This window comes from Macaca fascicularis, chromosome 3, assembly GCF_037993035.2.
Source record: "Macaca fascicularis isolate 582-1 chromosome 3, T2T-MFA8v1.1".
Classification (NCBI taxonomy): Eukaryota; Metazoa; Chordata; class Mammalia; order Primates; family Cercopithecidae; genus Macaca; species Macaca fascicularis.
In genome coordinates this window covers 49,752,501-49,759,418 of record NC_088377.1, presented here as the reverse complement: position 1 = coordinate 49,759,418, position 6,918 = coordinate 49,752,501, and positions in this window count along the sequence as shown.

Here is a 6,918-nt window from a genome sequence, read left to right as displayed (position 1 = left end):
CCTTCCAAAGTGCTGGGTTTACAGGCATGAGCCACCACGCCCGGCCAATTCTTTTTTTTTTTTTTTTTTTAAGATAGGGTCTCACTTTGTTGCCCAGGTTGGAGTGCAGTTGTGTGATCACGGTTCACTGAAGCCTCCAACTCCTGGGCTCAAACAATCCTCTCACCTCAGCCTCCTGAGGAGCTGGGACCACAAGCATGCACCATCCCACTCAGCTAATTTTTAGCTTTAATCACTTTTATACATTTGCATTCTCCCTTCTCTTACAGTTATTTCTGTATTTAAACTTATGTGGCCATCAAAGTGTCTTATTTCCTGAGGGCGCTCAGTGCTGGGCCTTTTGTAATGTGGGTATTCCAAATGTCCTTTCACCATCAGGCAAGAATGAGGCTCCCCGGCCGGCCGGCCGGGTGCAGTGGCTCACGCCTGTAATCCCAACACTTTGGGAAGCCAAGGTGGCAGGATCGCTTGAGGCCAGGAGTTCGAGACCAGCCTGGGCAACACAGGGAGACCCCCACCTCTACAAAAAATAAATAAATGAGTCAAGCATGGTGGCATGCGCCTGTAGTCCCAGATACTTGGGAGGCTGAGACAGGAGAGTCGCTTGAGTCCAGGAGTTTGAGGCTTGCAGTGAGTCATAATTGCATTGCTGCACTCCAGCCTGGGCAACAGAGCGAGACTGTCTCAAAAATAAAATAAAATAAAATGAAATAAAATAAAATGAAAAATAAATAAATAAATAAATAAAATTAAAAAAAAAAAAAAAAAGGAACATGCCTCCAATGTGGTCACCAAGGGGAATTTCAACGGCAGGGAATGGTGCAGCACCGGGCTTCTGGGGTAGATGTGGCCATGGAGCCAATTACGTCAGGCTGATGAGGCAGTGCAGGCCTGCAGGGCGCCTCCGGGCCACTGGCCAGATTCCATCCCTCCATCCACTTCTCTTTACCCACGTATGTGGCTTATCTGACTCTGATTCACTTTCGTTCATCTTTACCAGAACTTGCTCCTCATTCTCTACATTCTTGTGTCTCTCTTATGCCTTTCTCTGGATACATTCTGCTTTTTGTTGTTGTTCCTGTTTGTTTTGAGAAAAGTTCTTGCTCTGTCACACAGACTGGAGTGCGGTGGCGCGATCACGGCTCACTGCAGCCACCACCACCTGGGCTCAAGCCATCCTCCTGCCTCAGCCTCCTAAGTAGCTGGGACTGCAGGCGCACACCACCAGGCCTGGCTAATTTAAAACATTTTTTTTAGAAATGGGTCTCACTAGGCTGGGAGCGGTGGCTCACACCTGTAATCCCAGCACTTTGGGAGGCTGAGGTGGGTGGATCATGAGGTCAGGAGTTTGAGACCAGCCTGGCCAATATGGTGAAACCCCGTCTCTACTAAAAATACAAAAATTAGCCAGGTGTGGTGATGCATGCCTGTAGTCCCAGCTACTTGGGAGGGCTAAGGCAGGAGAATTGCTTGAACCTGGGAGGTGGAGGTTGCAGTGAGCCGAGATCTTGCCACTGCACTCCAGCCTGGGCAACATAGCAAGACTCCATCTCAAAAAAAAAAGAAAAAAAAGAAATCGGGTCTCACTATATTGCCCAGGCTAGTCTTGAACTCCTGGGCTCAAGTGATCCTCTCACCTCTGCCTCCTGAGTCGCTGGAACTATAGGCTCGCACCACCATGCCTGGCTTGGACACAAAAGTTCTTTTTCTAGTCTCCATTCTGGCTCTGGATATGACTATATGACTGAGCGCCTACTGAGTTGGGCAGGTGTCCAGAGAGACGGTGACCCAAGGTCACTGGGGGATGGGTAGGGGTGGAGGTCCCAGGGATGAAGCCGTCTGGCTGATACAGAGCAGATGGAATTCACCGTGGGACGCCAGCATGCCCAGAGTCACTGGCCATTGTTATCTCCCCAGCTTCCCCTCCATATGGGAGCAGGCTTCTTGCATGTCTCTTCATCTGAGTCACCCTGGGCTCCCTCAGCTGTCCTCACCACTGTCATGCAGCTGGGCTGCTGGATTGCTTGGATCTGTCTGGGCCCAGAGCCCATCCCAGAACCCCTTATGTAGGTTTGTGGCCGGAGGGCTGGGAGAGCAGTGAGGTGTGGGAGAGAAGGGGAGCAGGGACCCTGGCCTAGACGGGGGAGACATGGGATGGCTGCCTCCTGCCTTCCTCCAACACAGCCAGTGACAGCACGGAGTGGCATCTTAGGGTCTTTTCTGGGATGGTTGTTATGGGACCTTCACAGATGCATAGGACAGACACGCCTTGTCTCAGGAACTTGTGCGTTGTCTCTGTCCTGAGCAACGCCCTCTACTCCAGTGCAGACTGAATGCCGCGTAGGAGGACTTTCCCAGGCTGCCCACACTCGGCTTCCTCCTTCTTTTTTTTGAGACAGTCTTGCTCTGTCACCCAGGTTGGAGTGCAATGGCGCAATCTCGGCTCACTGCACCATCTGCCTCCCGAGTTCAAGCAAGTCTCCTGCCTCAGCCTCTCGAGTAGCTGGGATTATAGGCCCACGCTAACACACCCGGCTAATTTTTGTATTTTTAGTAGGGACGGGGTTGTGCCATGTTGGCCAGGCTGGTCTCGAACTCCTGACCTCAAGTGATCTGCCTGCCTTGGTCTCACAAAGTGCTGGGATTACAAGGGCGAGCCACCTCGCCTGGCCTCTCCCTGCTTGGACAGAGCGAGACTCCATCTCAAAAAAAAAAAAAAAAAAAAAAAAGGGATTCAAATCCAACCTGCTACTGAGGAGCCCTTCGTGTTTGCTCTGGACACAGACTTCTCCTGTGGTCATGACCGTGACCATACAGCTCTGGCTCCAGTGAGCTGGGTGATCGTGAACAGGTTCTTTACCTTCTAGAACCCCAGTCTCTGGAGAAAGAGGCTGACAGGGCACATGTACAAGCAGGAAATTCTGGGCAACTCCCATTTCTCCTCTGAGTCTTAATTTTCTTTCCTGTAAAGTGGGAATAATGATGCCAATTCCATAACAGTGGCATTCGGATTTCAATGGATGGTATGAATGAAAAGCCCAACTGCATCCATCCATAGAAAGTCATCAGTAGGTTGCAAAAATGGTGGCTGGGCGCAGTGGCTCTTCCTGTAATCCCAGCACTTTGGGAGGCCAAGGCGGGTGGATCACGAGGTCAGGAGATGGAGACCATTCTGGCCAACATGGTGAAACCCCATTTCTATACACAAAAAAAAAAAGTTAGCCGGGCGTGGTGGCGGGCGCCTGTAGTCCCAGCTACTCGGGAGGCTGAGACAGGAGAATTGCTTGAGTCTAGGAGACGGAGGTTGCAATGAGGTGAGATTGCCCCACTGCACTCCAGCCTGGGTGACAGGGCGGAACTCTGTCTCCAAAAAAAAAAAAAAAAAAAAAAAAGGTAATTATTTTAAAAAAATACGTCTTTTCTTGAGCCCGTTGGTTTCCTGAGGGTCTCCTGTGCTAGAAGGGGGTTCACCAATGAGGCTTTTAGGTGACAAAACTCCAGACAGTCACCAGGTGGCGCTGCGCCAGGCCCTGCTTGGACAGGGAAGACCACCAAGGGCTGTGGCCTGTGTCTGGCACTGGCCTGTAAGAACTGTAGAAAAGGAGGCCCAACGAGGCCATTCATACCACAGTAAGAACTTGGATCTAGGCTGAGTGAGGTGGCTGACGCCTGTAATCCCAGCACTTTAGGAGGCTAAGACTGGAGGATCATTAGAGGCAGGGAGTTTGAGATCAGTCCGGCCAACATAGCCAGACCCTGTAGCTACAATATATTTATTAAAAAATCAGCTGGGTGCAGTGGTGCACACCTGTGGTCCCAGCTACTGGGGAGGCTGAGGCCAGGAGTTCAAGACCAGCCTAACCAACATGGTGAAACCCCGTTTCTACTAAAAATCCTAAAATTAGCTGGGCATGGTGGCACACGCCTGTAATCCTAGCTACTCGGGAGGCTGAGGCTTGGGAATTGCTTGAACCCAGGAGGCAGAGGTGGCAGTGAGCCGAGATCACACCATCATACTCCAGCCTAGGTGACAGAGCGGTCTCAAAATAAATAAATAAATAAATAAATAATAAAAACAAATTAAAAAGACATGAAGCAAACAAAGAACTCGAATCCAAAGCTGACCCCTCCAGTCTGCAATCCTGATGCCTCCACTACTCCCAGGGCCCGAAGCCCCATCTGAGAGTTATGACATGCTCTCCCCCTGAGTCCCCTCCTGGGGGGCTCTGATGAGTCCCCTCTGTCCCCCCTCCCCCATCTGTGTCAGGAACTCCCGGGACTGTGTGAGTAATGGCTGATGCAGGCAGGACGAGTAACTGTTATTCACACAACAGCACTGCCTTCCCGGGTGCCTGGGGGAGGGAGCTGGGGCTGTTGGGGTGAGGGGGCGCTGAGGTGGCAGATATGAGGCAGCTAAGACTTGACAAAGGGCTCTGGGGCCCCTTCTGCTCTGGGTCTGGGAGGGCAGGATGATCTGGGCGTATTGAGCACCTCAGGGATCAGACTTGGGCTCTTTCCCAGAATCAGCACTCAGGCTAGGGGCTAAGACAGGAGAGGGGAGGCCATCGCCAACCCCACCGCATCTCCCCCTTCTCCCCACCTCGCAAAACCCCACAGGGAATGCCATGGGCAGGGGAGTTGGCACAGGTATGGGGCAGAACCACCGCCTGCCCTGTGATGACGTTGGAGGTTGGCCTCAACCGTTACCTGTCCATCTGAGCTCTTTGCCTTCCTCATTAGCTGGGAGGGTCTTGTAGCAAATGACAGGAGAACCCGATTTGGGAGTATGAAATTCAAAGTGGTAGGGTGTGTCCCCATCTGCGTGATACTTGCTCCTCTGTCCAGTCTGGATTTGCTCCATGGACTCACACTGCTCCACTGCAGAGAGGAAGGACAACTTGCTTTTTCTTTTTGTTTCTTTTTTTTTGAGACAGAATTTCCCTCTGTCGCCCAGGCTGGAGTGCAGTGGCACGATCTCAGTTCACTGCAAACTCTGCCTCCCGGGTTCAAGTGATTCTCCTGCCTCAGCCTCCTAAGTAACTGGGATTATAGGCGTGCACCATCACGCTCAGCTAATTTTGTATTTTTAGTAGAGATGAAGTTGATGGGGTTTTACTGTGTTGGTCAGGCTGGTCTCAAACTCAACCTCAAGTGATCCACCTGCCTCAGACTTCAGAAGTGCTGGGATTACAGGTGTGAAACACTGCGCCTGGCCAGCTTACTTTTTCTTTTATTGTTATTATTATTTTATTTTTGAGATGGAGTCTCCCTCTGTTGCCCAGGCTGGAATGCAGTGGCGCAATCTTGGCTCACTGCAACCTCCATCTCCCAGGTTTAAGCAATTCTTCTCTCTCAGCTTCCCGAGTAGCTGGAACTACATGCACGTGCCACCACGTCCAGCTAATTTTTTTATTTCTAGTAGAGACGGGGTTTCACCATATCAGTCAGGCTGGTCTCAAACTCCTAACCTCAGGTGATCCACTCGCCTCAGCCTCCCGAAGTGCTGGGATTACAGGCATGAGCCACTGCGTCCAGCTGGCTTGCTTTTTCTTTACAGTTCTTTCTCTCTCTCTTTCTCTTTTGACAAAGTCTTGCTCTGTCACCCAGGCTGGAGTGCAGTGGTGCAATCTCAGCTCACGGCAACCGCTGCCTCCCAGGTTTAAGTGATTCTCCTGCCTCAGCCTTCCAAATAGCCGGAATTACAGGCATGTGCCACCATGACCCGCTCTTTTTGGTATCTTTACTCGAGACAGGGTTTCACCATATTTTCCAGGGTGGTCTCAAACTCCTGGCCTCAATTGACCTGCCTGCCTTGGCCTCCCAAAGTGCTGGGATTCCACATGTGAGCCACTGCGCCCGGCCTTCTTTAGAGTTTTAGAAGTCCCATTCCCCTAACTTCAGCAATAACAGGGCTAGTATATACAGAGCACTTGCTGTTTGTTTGCTAGGCCCTGTTTCATACCATTATTTTATTTCATTTTCATACAACTAAACTAAAAAAATGGGTATTGGGGACCAGGTGCATTGGCTCATGCCTATAATCCCAGCACTTTGGGAGGCCGAGGCAGGAGGATCGCTTGAGCTTGGGAGTTCAAGACCAGCCTGGGCAACATAGTAAGACACTGTCTCCACAAAAAATACAAATATATATATATATACACACACACACACACCACACACACACACACACGTATATATGTATATATATGTGTGTGTATATGTGTGTGTGTATATATATATTCAAGCATGGTGGCCTGGGCCTGAAGTCCCATCCACAGTGAATACACTGCAGGCCCCTGCAGAAGGGGCCCCAAGGCCCTGACCCAGGAAGAATTCCAGCTTCCCTCTTCCTGCTTCAACCCTTTGCTGTGTTCGGCCCCCATCCTCTGCGCCAATGGTCAAGGTCCTGGCTGGTGGCCAGCCCTGTCTGGACAGGAGGAAACCGTTATGTGAGGGGTAGAACACGAAGTCCTCAAGAACAGAAATTCCAGCGGAAGGGAAACAATGCGTAGGGAATAGAGTCATCCCTACGGGGGCAAGGGAAGGGACAGGGCCTTCCTGCCCCAAGTGGGGTAAACAACCCAGGCCTGGGGAAGCCCACAGCAGCTAGCATCTTCCAGGCAGGGCTGGAGCGCTGGGTGAGGTGCCACCTTGGACCAGCTGGAAGAAATGTGTCCCTGCGCTGTTTTCTGGCCTTTCAAGGCTGATATGCTCCTATGGGGAGGAACAGGATTCCACTGCCAAAGTCAGGGGGATCAAGGGAAGAACTGGAGGAGGAATCAGCTAAAGAGGTTCCACTGTGGCTGAGGCCGCGATGGCCATAGCCCTCAATGGCCAGTCAGCTGCTGGCCACCAAATAAGACCACCCTAGGTTTTTTTGTTTGTTTGTTTGTTTTCTATTTTTGTTTTGAGACAGGG